Source organism: Sceloporus undulatus, chromosome 4 (genome assembly GCF_019175285.1).
Source record: "Sceloporus undulatus isolate JIND9_A2432 ecotype Alabama chromosome 4, SceUnd_v1.1, whole genome shotgun sequence".
NCBI classification, from domain to species: domain Eukaryota; kingdom Metazoa; phylum Chordata; class Lepidosauria; order Squamata; family Phrynosomatidae; genus Sceloporus; species Sceloporus undulatus.
Window position 1 is genome coordinate 121,006,686 of NC_056525.1, and position 14,084 is coordinate 121,020,769.

The window sequence follows — 14,084 nt, forward strand, 5'->3', positions numbered from 1 at the left end:
CACTCAGCATTTCACATGCAGCCTTCCTCAACTTCACACCCCCAGAGGTATTGGACCACATTTTCCATGCCACAGCGAACAGGGGCAATGACCAAGCTATTGGGGAGATAGGAAAAGTTTGGAGAATTGGGATCTACAGTGAGCTAGAGGCACTCAGCAGCCCTATCCCTCCTGGAGAAAGAGGTACCCCTACCATTTGGAATGGGAGGTGACTGGGGATTCTGCGGCACATGCAGGAGGCTCTTGAATGTTACATACAACCTCACTCAGGGGCAGCAAGAACTTTATCGCACAGGGCCTGGAACGGGCCTGTTGTGTTCTAAAAGGGGACGTGATGGGGACAGAGGTGGCATAGAAGGCATCTTGCCACACAAGGAGAATGCTGCTGCCACCCCGAATATTCCCATCACGTTCCGGATGCGTCCCAGAGGGGTCATTTATAGGAACACTTGAGAAGCGTTTCTGAAATCCCCCGTGAGGAACACATCTGAACACGATGGGAATGTCCGGCGTGGAGGCAGCGTTCTCCTGTTCCAGGGCCTGTGTGTGATAAAGTTCCAGTTCCCCCTATCCTTTTCCAGTGTAAACTGAGCCCATGTGGCGCTCAGCCAGTATTTGGCAGTGCCACACGAGGGCAATTTCCCCCCTTCCTTTTCTTCCACAGGGAAGGTGTTACCCCCAAGATCCGTACCCCTCCTCTTTGCTGATATCAGATGTTTGAGGCATGTAGGCAGAGGGCACCCCAGTGTAGAAAACTAGCTATGATAAGGAGATCTAATTGGCTCAGCATGGGGGAAAGCTAAAAGCTTATAGCCAGGAACATCAATGAAGATCGGAATTGCTAATTCTTTCTTGATAGGAGTGGGGGTGGTGATAGATTTTGGCGTACAAATGAACAGAAACCAAGCACATGTCTCTCTGGAGGAGAGACTCCTTTGTCCAGAGACATTTGCACTGATTGTCCAGCCATTTACAAGTTCCTTCCATTATCTGTCTTAGAATTTTCATTTGATCCCAGAATCTGCCCTGGGAATATTTTGCCCTATAAAAATGCCTGCCTAGACACTACAAATTTGGTCTTGTTTTGAAGTCAGACATATGCTGTACATCTCCTGACTCAACAGCATCATGCAAATACATGTCCAACCCTTATCAGTGCATTTAGGCATTCCCCTAAGCAGTTTACAATGTGTAAGCCAATTGCCCCAACAACCTGGGTACCATTTTAGCGATTTACGGAAGGATACAAGGCTGAGCGACCTGAAGCCCTGCCTGGGATCGAACTTACAACCTTGTGGCGTGTAATGTCTGCAGTACTGGCATTTAACCACTGCACCACCAGGCAAGTGCTGAGCCACTTCATTTCACAAGCACGCCACCCACCCAACTGGAACTTCTGCTTCTGGAACTGGTATGGTATTAGCTTTCTCAGTCCAGAAAGCACATAATCCCTTGTTATGCGGTGCAGGTCCATTTAAGTCCCCATTCTAGTGCTGGCCTGACTTGTAAAGCCTTAGATGGCCAGGGTCCAAGTTATCTGAAGGACTGTATTTTCTAGTATGAGTCTGAGAGAGCTTAGAGATCTCACCTCTCCATTTAAATTCAGTCTTCCCCTTGCTGCTCCTTTTTGCAAGCCTTGGTTCCCAAGAAAAAACCTCTCCATTTAATATCCAGTTGCTTCATTATTTTTGCAAACCCTGGTTCCAAAGAAAAAATCTCTCCATTTAAATCCAGTTGTTTTTATTATTTTTGCAAAACCTGGTTTCCCAAGGAAAAACCTCTCCATTTAAATCCAGTTGCTTCTATTTATTTTGCAAACCCTGGTTTCCCAAGGAAAAACCTCTCCATTTAAGTCCAATTGTTGTCTTTTGCTCTCTTTGCAAGACCTGACTTCCCAAAGAACAACCTCTCCATTTAAATCCACTTGCTCTCTTTTTGCTCCCTTTTGCAAAACCTGGCCTCAGGGAAAACCTCTCCATTTAAACCATTTGCTTCCTTTCTCAACCAATGTTAAAAGTAAACCTCTCCTCCAGCACCTGAGAGTTGACTGGGAGAGGTCCAGAGAGGAGGGAGGTAAGTGGTATTTCTCCCTTTCCATCCTTCTTTTAGAAATTTTCAAAATCCAGGATTTTGACTGAACCTTCCCCTATCAGACGATTATACATGAGTATATATGGTAAAATAAGCAACAACATAAATACGAATAAAAAGCATTTAAATTAGCTAAAATTATAGGTAATTGGAGGTGAGACCTATCTTCTTGGGGTGAACAGGGCTATCAATATCAGTGGAGGGGAGGTTAATCTGCAAAGGCTTGCCAGAAAGAATCCGTCTCAACAGCCTTTTTAAAGCCTTCTAGAGTGGTATAATGACGGATCTCCTCCGGCAGGTCATTCCATAGCCCTAGGAGTGGCAGATGAAAAGGCCCTCTGGGTTAGCACAGCCAATCTGGTCTTCTTAGGCTGCAGATAATTCCCCAGAGGACCTGAGTGTGCAGGGTGGATTATGTGAGAAGGAGGTGCTCCCCAAGTAGTCTGGGTCCAGACCATGTAGGGCTTTAAAGGTTATAACTAACACCTTGTATTGTCCCAGAAACCATTTGGCAACCAATGGGGATATTTAAAGCAGGTGTTATAGGGTTGGTTCTAGATTTACCTGTGACCAGCCTGGCTGTATATTTGCACTAACGGAAGTTTCCAAACTTGCACAAGGTAGCCCCATGTAGACACATTGCAGAAGTAAAGGCAAGAGTTTACCAACGCATGTACCATGTTTCTAGGTTGCCCGGGTCCAGGAAGGGATACAGTTGGCGTATCAGCTGAAGCTGAAAACAGGCACTCCTGACCAGCGCTCCAAGCGGATTCTTTCTGCGGGTGTTTTGGGACCTGGGCTGCCTTGGATCAAACCCAGAGCAGGGAGAGCTTCCCTGTGGTCTGGAAGGAGACTGGCAGTTGTGTGGAACCGCTCCCATCTGTGGTTCAGCCACCAGTCCCATTAGGTGTGGGCGGGTCTGGGGGGTCTGTTTGGGACATAGAGATGTTTTTCCTCAGGATGGTCACAGGAAGGATTCTCTAGTTTTGGAGGCATGTTGGCCCTCCTTATCCACTGATTTTTTTTATTCCAGGGATTCACGCATCCACGGCTTTAAATATCTTTAAAAAGTATAAATTCCAAATAGCCAACCTTGATTTTCCATTTTTATGGACAGAAACCATTCTACTATGCCCACTGTTTAATGGGACTTGAGCATCCACGGATTTTGGTATCCACAGTGGATCCGGGAACCAAACCCCAGCATCTGGATATAAAAATTACTCATACTGGTGTTGCCCGCTGTGAATTTGGGAAGGTGGCGTGTTCCAAAGTGGGCAATCCAGGTCATTTTGTGCAATAACTGCGTTTTTACCCAGAATGGGCGCAAGAAGGTGTTGCCTGTGGATTTCAGACTTGGGTTGCATCATTCCCTTGGAATAGGAAGCACTGTGAATTTGGTGGATTTGAGAGTGGAGGCTTCGGGCTGTTTTCTAAAACATAGGTGTTTGCCAGGAAGGGGTACAAAGCCCAAAGAATCATAACCCCCTGAAATAATAAGGTTAATGCCTTAGACGACTCCATGTCCTCCATTAAAAATCATCTTTGCTTTCTCTTTACTTAGAAACAGTTACTGTTTATACTCATGTATAAGTCTAGAAATTTAGGTCAAAAAATTTACCCCCCAAAAACCTGAATTGACTTCTCCACAGGTCAGTGCAAGTGCTGTAATTAACTCTTATTTTAAAAAAGGAACAATCCCCTGTTGAAAGGCAAGCGTATAATCTGCCCTGGAAGCACTAATTCCCTGCCCACTGTCATACCGTCCAGCCTAAGAATTGAACCTGCTGGAATTTGTATCTTCTTTGGCATTGTTTTCTTTTGCTTATCCTTGTTCCTTGGCTTTATGGCCCGAAGATTTACCCTCAACTTATCCAGGGGTCATACAAAATCCACAATTGGTCCCAAAACTTGTCTTCGATTCTACATGAAGTCAACAACCGAGTATATTGGTAAGTTTGACACTAATATTCGATGTTTTAATCCATAGTATCCATAGTAAGAACACAATTAGTAGTGTCTTTTTTTATATAATACATTCTTTATTGTGTTTTTGATAGATAAATTAAAAAAACAAGTGCAAAGGAATGTACTTCCACTTACTCTGATTGGTACATTCTTATCCTGAAATATTTTTTAGTAAAGTTTATTAATTTCCCTATCTACACATACAATAAAATCACATACATTACGCATACTAAACATTTGTTACACATTTACTTTTCTGTTAATGAAAGGTTCACAGTCTCCTCTACCCCAAAGCCCTCCATACATCTCCATTTCCACTTCCTTTCTCCTCTTATCCTCAATCTCTTCCCATAATCCTCCCATCTAACCACTTCCTTCCCTTCCACTTCTCCCCTTTTCATCCTTAAATCTCATACTTCTTCTCTCTCACGTCATTTCTTTCCTTCTCCATCTTTCTTGCACATATCCCCTACAGCCTTACCTCTCCAACTTACTTACCCACTGGTTTCCCTTCCCATACCTATCAAATTACCATAACTATTTACCTATTATTAACATTTAATCTAAACGGACTCATGAAAAACTCTCTTTCCATCTCTTCATGAAAACTTCCGTCAATTTGATCTGCATTTTGTTATTAAAATGACTTCTTTTCTTTCTAATTTAACATTTTCTTACTAACAGTACTATAATCCCATTAAACCCCAATTTATTAAATGTTTATACTTATCTCTTATATATTCTGTAACAGGTATCTATACCTATGTCACCTACTCTAAAACTGCTTTCTCTTCCATTGTTCTCTCAAAAATCAGTAACCTTCCTAAATCCATATATCTTCTCTTCCAACGTGAGCAAAGGTGATCTTCACCAATGTATTAAATAAATAATATTTTGCCAAGTTTATTTTCTAATTCAATTTCCAGAATTCCTAAAAGGTAATCTATCCTGAAAGAATTTGGACCCTTTCATATGTTCTCTCCTTTTTATCTAATATACCCACACTTGAGAGGTTCATTATCCAGACTACAATATATTATTCTTTTTAATTAGTCTCCTAATAAAGCAATAATATAAGTATGTCTTTTAATGAAGTAAGTTTTCCAATATATCAAAGCAAATGTCTGAAGTTATGTGCAATGTGCAGCCTTCAGTTAACTATGGTGATGGCTTAGCATTGTCCCTAGTATATTTTGTTCATCTCAAGGCTCAGTTCCTGCATTAATTGGAAAGAGACTCTTCTCCCTCCATCTCCTGCTGCGCACATGCCACTGTTCCTTCCGTTGTAGCAAAACTCTTCAAAGGCTTCATAATAGTCCACCCATAGCCATTGTTACGTGAATATGATGTTTTTCATCCTAGCTGGAAGTGGAAGGACCTGTTAAGGAATCAAATTTTTAGGAACACTAGTCTTTAGCCAATTTATTCAGATTTACATTCCTGTGCTTCCACCTCCTTCCAAAACATTATTAAGAGTGGCAAGCCACAAAGATACTTAATTAATATTCCACCACGAATTACCGCCGAGGGGTCACAGGTTCTGAAGTTATTGCAGTGGTGAATGTTATTACCCTCCAAAATAGCTGTGCTTCCTGGAATAACTCAACTCCAGCACCCTGAATGCAAAAAGCAAAAAACAAAATCCCCCAGTTAGTTTAAAATGAGCCTCTGCAGCCTGGGTCCCTCCTCGAGACAAAACCAGGGTGTTGTTAGGTTTGGGAAGCCATCTCTGACCTGCCATCCTCCCCACCTGAGATATAGCCGGTGTTGAGGAGGAGGCTTGATAACCGTATATTCCAGTTATGGTGAACCTTTAGAGCTGAGGGCCCAAAAGTGCAACCCAAACACGGTTATTGATTGCAAAGTGCCATGGTCCTTTTGCTTTCAGTAACAAACCTGTGTGGGACACGGAACATGTGCCCAAAAGCGGGCTCTGAGTGCCACCTCTTGCACGGGTGCCATAGGTTCGCCATCACTGGTATATACCCAACAAAAGTCGACAAATTTTTTTACTTATACAGTAGAATACACTGCAGCTTTTTGAATTGCTTGAAGCTGAAAACCTGTTTTAATTAAATTTAAAATGTCAATTTGCATGTATTGCATGTTCAACATATGGAGGAAACACTAGTTCATCACATTCCTGTTTTCTGCTTGGGGGCTCACAGATAGGGATTTAGATTGAGGACATAGAAAGGAAGGTTACTCCCTCAGGTGCTTTTCTAATCATTTCCATTTTTTGTGTTAAAACACTGGAGGAACCGGCTTACCATTTCGGGTCAGATAGTAATGGACAAATGAAACGATCTTTGTTCTTCAGGTATTAAAAAACTTAACATAGTATGAAGCAACAATTTCATTAGAAGAATACAGTGATAAAGCTTTTCCTGGACTAGACTATTTACACCAGGTTTTGTGTATATGTGTAGGATGTCTGTAACTGAAACTCTCCTATGGAAAAACTACCTGAACATAGAAAGCTAACATGATTAGACAGAATCGTGGCACATTAGCCTTTATATGGATATGTTCCTTTTCTTGTTTATAAAAAGTCTTTCTCTCATAAGGAGATTGGTCAAGCAAACAGCCTCCTTTGCATTGCATGAAACAATCTACCACTTGGTAATGCGGATGGTAAAACTGATCCTTAGTTGGAATGAAGATTGTGCACCTCGGTTGTTCAACATTAAAACGTATGTCCAAGAAACTAGACAGAAGTATAAGCATGCAACATATAAATAATCTGAAAGCTCAAAATATTTGTCAAGCGGAGGCCTATGTACCAAAATACATATGGCCTCTTCTGACAGCTATCAGTTACTTATTAGTAAGTATGAGGTGTAGGTGAAGAGAATAGTGACTATTGCCATTTTAAAAAAAAACAAACTTATTTTAATCTACTTTGCCCCATGAGAGTGAAGACCAGCCTCTATGGCTGTTTCAGCACTGTAGAAATAATACAGACTGACATTACTTTCATTGCCATTGCTCAATGTTATGGGATTCTGGGAACTGTAATTTGTTCAGTGGCACTAGAGCTGATAGAAAAGGTCAAATGTCTCACAAAACTACATCCCAGAATTCCATAGCATTGGGCCATGACAGTTAAAGAGGTGTCAAACTGGATTATTTCTGCAGTGTGGATGCAAGGCAAGTTGGAAAAATGAGAAGCACAACTCAAATAGGGAGTGCAATGATAGAAAACCAGTGGAGTTACACATACTTTGATTAGAGATAGGAAAGAGAATGATCAGTCCAATTAAAAACATATACAAGCCAAAGCATGGAAAGGAAACTGCTGTTAAAATCTCTTTTAGTAGTCATCCTGCATTAATAGGGAGGCCTCCTCATATTTAGTGTGGTCTTTTATTAAAATGTTTTACACAATTTTAGAAAGCTAGATAAATCTGAAATTTGTCTAGTATCTCTGTGTAGTCAAATATTTGTAACATCAGTTTCCCCTTCCAATTAAAGTGTGTGTGTATCTTCGTCGTGGTCTCTGCAAATTACACAAATGGGTTATTCTGCACCTGCGCAGCAATGTTCGGAAACTTCTAGAATCTCTGGGCAAAAGTTAGTTTGCAACTTTTTGCAACTTTCTGGCAGTAGCTTCACCCACCATATTTCCCCCAACGGTCCTGCTCTTCCCCAGCTCCTTCGTTCCACCACAGCTTTCAGCTCGAATAACTTTGCTAGCTCGGTTCACTCCTTGCTATCGGCCTTTGTGTAAAAATCTCTAGACTCTTGATTATCAGACTTGTTTCTTGACCATTCTTACAGATCATCCCTTCGACTTTGTTTGCTAACTTCAGATTCGACCACGGTATTGTTGAAAACCACTCTTTCTAAATGACTTCTTTCAAGAGGTGCTCGAAGTGTGGGTAAAGATCCCAATTTCGAACAGACATGATAGATGTGTCCTCTGCCTGGAGGGGACCCATAACTCCAAGGCTTGTCCCCACTGTAAGGCCATGATGTCTCAGGCCTTGAAAAACCGGGACCAGAAACTGCAGGCCTTTTTGTATGAAAAGGCCCTCCAGCCGCCAGCCCATGCCTCTCTCAGATCAGGAGCTCGCCATGAGGCCATCCACTTCAACCTCTCCTCCCAAAGAGAAATCTCTTAGATTGGAAAAGGGACGTGGAGACAAGGCTAAGAAATCCTCCAAGAGGAAACACGGAGACAGGCGTGAAAAGTCCTCCAAATCGTCAGGTCACACCAAAGAAGAGGCACCTAGACGGGCTAGATCTGCTTCACCTGTGGCTAAGTCCAGCCGCAAGTGCCCTTCAAGCACAGTCTCACCCCCTCACCCCCGTGGCTACAGCCTCGGCTACTGTCTTGGGCCCTCCAGTGGTCTCTGCTTCTCTTTTGGTGTCTTTGGACCCGAAAGACCTTCCATTCCGTCTCGTCATCTTACCCTTATGGAGGACAATCTTGAAATCATCTGCCTTGACCAAAGTTCCAGGTCAGAGGGTGAGATTTGGGAACTGGAGCCACTGATTCTGACACCCCCAGTCTGTGTGGATAGGTCTCAATCCCAATCATCCCCCATTTCGGGACTGAGTGAATCTTGGTACAGTAGCCAACGAGGCCCAAATACAGGAAGAGGACAACAGTGATTTGTTCAAACTATCTCGACATTGTCTATGACCGTCAAATCAGACAATATTTGTTGGCGGTGGACATTCTTCATCTTTTCTGGAACCTACCCGGCCCAATAAGGGTGATGGCTCCACCATGAGTGCGAGGGATCCAGCACCACCCCGGTCTCAGGTACCGAACCAGAGACAATCGCCTTCTCCCAGGCCCCATTTTCCCACTCCTCGGGGATCTCCAGATCGAACCTACAGAAGATCTCGTTCTCCTTCTCGTTCTCGCTCCTCTACACTGGATTTTTATGATGAGAAGTCTCCATCACCGCAAAGATTTGGTGTGCCTGACGCTCCGTCCCCTATGGATGATGTCAGATTATTTTCGGACAGAATCATCTGGATGGCTGTTGCCCTAGAGCTTGAAGTCTCTCATGCTGATGAAGATGTGCTCAACCCCATCAAACTAAGAATCCATGGTTCTATTCCGGCCTCTCCTTCTCTGGGTTACCTCCCATCCCTAGAGAAGATCACTAAGAGGTCATGGAACACCCAGCCACAATTGCGTCCACCTCATGCAAAATTGAAAACCTCTACCGTGTGGCACAATCTGGCTCTGCTTGGCTTTTCCAACACCCGAAGTCTAACTTGGCCACTGTAGAGGGATCTCAGGTGGCCTTTACCCCTTGTACATCTTCTTCTCTGACAGACAAAGAGAGCAAGAAGATTGATGGGTTAGCCAAAAAATTCTATGCCTCGGCAAACCTTGAAGATAGCCAATTATATTGAATGTATGGAGGCGTACATACAGCATTTGATGGAAAAGTTGGAGCTAGCTATCAACAAACTCCCCGAAGATAGAAGGAGGTTCGCCACTGCTATCGGGAATGAGACCCATCTTGTAGGAGGACAGCAAATCATCTCTGCCAGACACTCAACAGACTGTGCCGCAAAGGTCCTATCAGGATCTATTGCTCTTTGACGCTATTCATGGCTCTGTCCCTCTGACCTGACTCCACATGCCAAATCAGCCATCAAAGACATGACTTTCGATGACTGGACTCTTTAACTGGGGGACAGACAAGAAGTTAAATTTCCGCTATCAGATGTAAGCAGCCACAAAAAATCATGGCATGTCTTTGTTTAGAGTAAGATCTCCTCGACCTCGTTACAGTTCTCAGCGTCCTTGGTATCCACCATACCAACAACGTCTGTACCAACAACAAGAGCATCAATACCAGACCCAGGACAGGCCTCATCAGCATCAGCTTTCCCAGTCTTCTTCTTCCTCCTTGGGCCACCGTCAGCCTCCTTAGCCTAGATATCAGCAAGGTTACCAAAAAAAAAAAAAAAAAAAAAAGATTCTCAAGGTAAGAAAAGATATTGAAATGTTGCCACGCACTTCGTCACCATCTTCGGTAATAGATCAAGGCCCTATTTCAACACCTGGGCCTCTATCACCTCCGACTCGTGGGTCATAGACATTGTTCATAGGGGCTATGCCCTCGAGTTCGAAGAGCTCCCTACCACCCAAGTTGTTATTTCCACTGTCCCCTCAGACACCCTACTCAATGAAGTGTGCTCTCTGCTGAAAAATGGCACCATCGAACCTGTAGACCCCCCACAAGCCTGATATTGCTTGTTTTCTAAGTATTCCCCATCCCAAAACAGGACTCTGGTCTTAGACCCATTTTGGGCTTACATCACTTATACACTTTTATTGTTTATCATTGCTGGTAACCCTTGCTTCCAATCTACCACTTTTGCAGAAGAACTCCTGGTTTGTGACTCTCAACCTGAAGAATGCCTATTTTCCCATCAGGATTCGAGAAGATCATCGGAGGTTCCTTGCCTTTGCTATTGGGACCGAGATGTTCGAATACAGGGTTCTTCCGGTCGTCCTCTCATCTGGCTCCCTTGAAGCAGGTGCATGGCACAGGTAATCTCTTACCTGCATCAAAAAGGGGTCACAGTCTTCCCCTATTTGGAAGACTGACTCTCCACAACTCCATCCTGAGAGAGACTACTCTAAGATGTCCAATTCACTCTGTCTCTCATAGAGTCTCTTGGCCTCACGGTCAACTTCGATCAGTCTGATCTGACGATGCTAAGCTCCGAGACCTCCATGGTATACTTACCTCAAGACAGGTTCCAGGATCTATCCACAGAGATTGGGCATGCCTTCCATGGAGACGCATAGAGGCTCATCTCATCCAAGTAGCCATGGGACACCTGGCCTCTACCACCTTCGTCACCCTGTGGGTGAGACTTCATTTGAGACCATCCCAATCCTAGTTTCTCTCCATTTTCAATCCCGTGCGGGATCCTCCATCCACGTTGCTCACCGTCTCAAGACCAGTTTAAAGATCCTTATGATGGTGGCTCGAACCCAACAACATGTGTTTCGGCATGCCCTTCCTGCCCCCACAACTGGACATCACTCTGACAACAGATGCCTCACTACAAGGTTGAGGGGCACACACTCTGAACTTTATCAACAAGGACAAATGGATTTTATCAGAAAGCCATCTCCACATCAACGCCTTAGAGATGTTGACAGTGAAGAAAACATTCAGAGCCTTTCAGTCACTCCTTTTCAACAAGGTAGTACTCCTTCTGATGGACAACACCACCATCATGTACTACCTAAACAAACAAGGTGGCACAAAGTCCAAGACGCTGCTTGATATCATCCTCAGGATCTGGGACTGGTGCATCAACAACACAATTCTTCTCCAATCCATACATCTCCCGGGAAAAGAGAACAAACTGTCAGACCAAGTCAACAGATCCTCCAACCCATGTTACGAGTGATGACTCCATCCCAAGACGCTCACCCGCCTCTTTCAACTATGGGGGGAACCAATGATTGACCTCTTTGCCTCATCTCTGAACACCCTCGGACCTGTGCTCTGGACTCCCTAGGAGATGCCTTCCAGTTTGAATGGTCAGAAGGACTGGTTTACGCCTTTCATCCCTTTCCACTCATCATGACGGTCATGGCAAAGATGACGTCAGACCACTCCAACGCCATCCACATCATTCTGTGGTGACTGAGACAACTGTGGTTTATCCCTCTACTCCATCTGTCCCAGAGGAATTACTACCAGCTAGATTTCTATCCCGACCTCTTCTCTTTCCATAGAGGCCTGGTTCTGCATCCAGACATAGAGAATCTCACATTGGTGGCATGGAGGATTTGTCCTTAAGGTCCTTGCCTGATCCCATCAGGACTGTTATTCGGCCTGCACAAAAGCCTCCAACACAAAAATCTTACCAATGTATGTGGAACAAGTTCCTGGCCTTTCTCTCCAGAAGGGACATTCCTCCATACCAAGCGTTGGTCCTGACGGTGCTGGAGTTCTTGATGTCCCTGGCGAACATGGAACTGTGTCTGACCTCCATCAAGTGTTACCTGTCAGCTATTTGTTCTCATTGCCATTTCGAGGGCATGTCTTCCCTATTCAAGGAGCCCTTGGTAAAGAGATTCCTTAGAGGGTTCAACAACTTGCATCCTCCCTCCTTGGTACCAATACCAGCATGGAGTTTGGACCTTGTGTTTCCCTGCTTGGCATCCAAGCCCTTTGAATCCATGGCCACTATAGACATGAGATTGCTGACCTGGAAAACAGCTTTCCTGGTGGCCTTCACTTCTGCTCACCATACGAGCGATCTTTGTGCTTTGCAGGTGGACCAGCCCTACCTACAGTTCCACAAGGTCAAAGTGGTCCTCTGTACTGATATCACCTTCCTTCCGAAGGTGGTGTTGGCTTTTCACATGAACCAGGACATTGTTTTGCTGACATTGAGTCCGACCCTGACCACTGATACCGAATGCCAGCTCCATGCCTTGGACGTTCGGAGGGCATTGGCCTTCTATCTGGACAGAGCTTTGGGTTCAGGGCACTCCAAGAGACTGTTCGTGTGCTGCTCGGAGGCCAAAAGGACTACCTATGACTGCGCAGAGGTTTTCCAAATGGGTGTCTGGTACCATCCACCTTTGCTATGAACTATCTGGTAGACCTCTCCCTGCTTGGGTTTGTGCCCATGCAACTAGGGCGGTAGCTGCATTCTCCGCTTTTCTGATTGGGGTGCCTTTGGAGGATGTCTGCAAAGCTGCTGTCTGATCCCAGCCATTGACTTTCATCAAACATTACATGCTGGACACCAGGACTAGACAAGATGCAGCTTTTGGGAGGGCAGTGTTGTTTCTGGTTTACACTGACTTATCTTTGACTTGGATTTCAATTGGTATTGCACTGAATTGCCATTGTTTGCATATGTTCTATGCTTTATGATTGATGTTTTATTTACCTGCACTCCTTGAGTGACTTTGGCAATTGCACTGACCAGTTTATTGTTGATTGATATATGCACTGCATATGATCTTGCATTTACCTCTTACTTGAAACGAGAGAGTATGACAATGTGACTATGACAAGTGCACTTTGAATTCATGAGTTTATTGTTGTTAATAAATTCAATTTGTTTGAACTTACAAATTTGTGTCATGACACTCCTTCTGCTATTGACCAAAGCTTGTCAGTCTAACCCTTTTGTGTGATTCGCAGAGACCACGAAGAAGGAGGACAGGTTGCTTACCTGTAACGGTATTTCTTCGATTGGTCATCTGCGAATTCACACAAATGCCGCCCATCTTCCCCTCAGTTTCCTGCTCAGTTTTGCTAGCTTCAGCTGTCACTTCTTGCACGGCATACAGACCTGGGGAAGAGTGGGACCATTGGGGGAAATATAGGGTGGGCAGAACTACTGCCAAAAAGTTGCAAACTAACTTTTACCCAGAGATTCTAGAAGTTTATGAGCATTGCTGTGCAGGTGCAGAATAACCAATTTGTGTGAATTTGCAGATGACCACTCGAAGAAATACCATTACAGTACTGCCAAGTAACCTGTCCATATATATGTGGAATTAAATACTGTAGGACTAAATTTTGAATGGACATATACAAAACAATCCTTTTTTTTTGGTCAGTATACTCACTGTTTTATGCAAACATTTTATACTCACACATACATATTGCATCATATGCTGCACTGAAAGAGTACCTCAGCTCCAGTAATCTCGCTGTTTATAACTGTCAAAGAAGCTCCAGCAAATACACAGATGCCAGTTCCGTCACACTTCAGTACACAATTCTCCAAAGCTGTGTGTCCAGATTCTACGACTACAATACCGTCAACAGTCCCTTGTTGTATTAAGGTAATATTCATTAATTTCACATTTTGGGCCCTGGATACTACAAAGCTATCATGATCAGGCTCTGAAGTAATTATAATTTCCTCTGGTCTTCCAGCTCCTAAACAGAATAGGAATTTTAGTTATTAATAATACTAGGTCTCACCCCATCTAAAGGCATTTTTGCTATTTCAATGACTGAGCAGTGCGCACTTGCCCACAATTGCTTCACATGTACTAG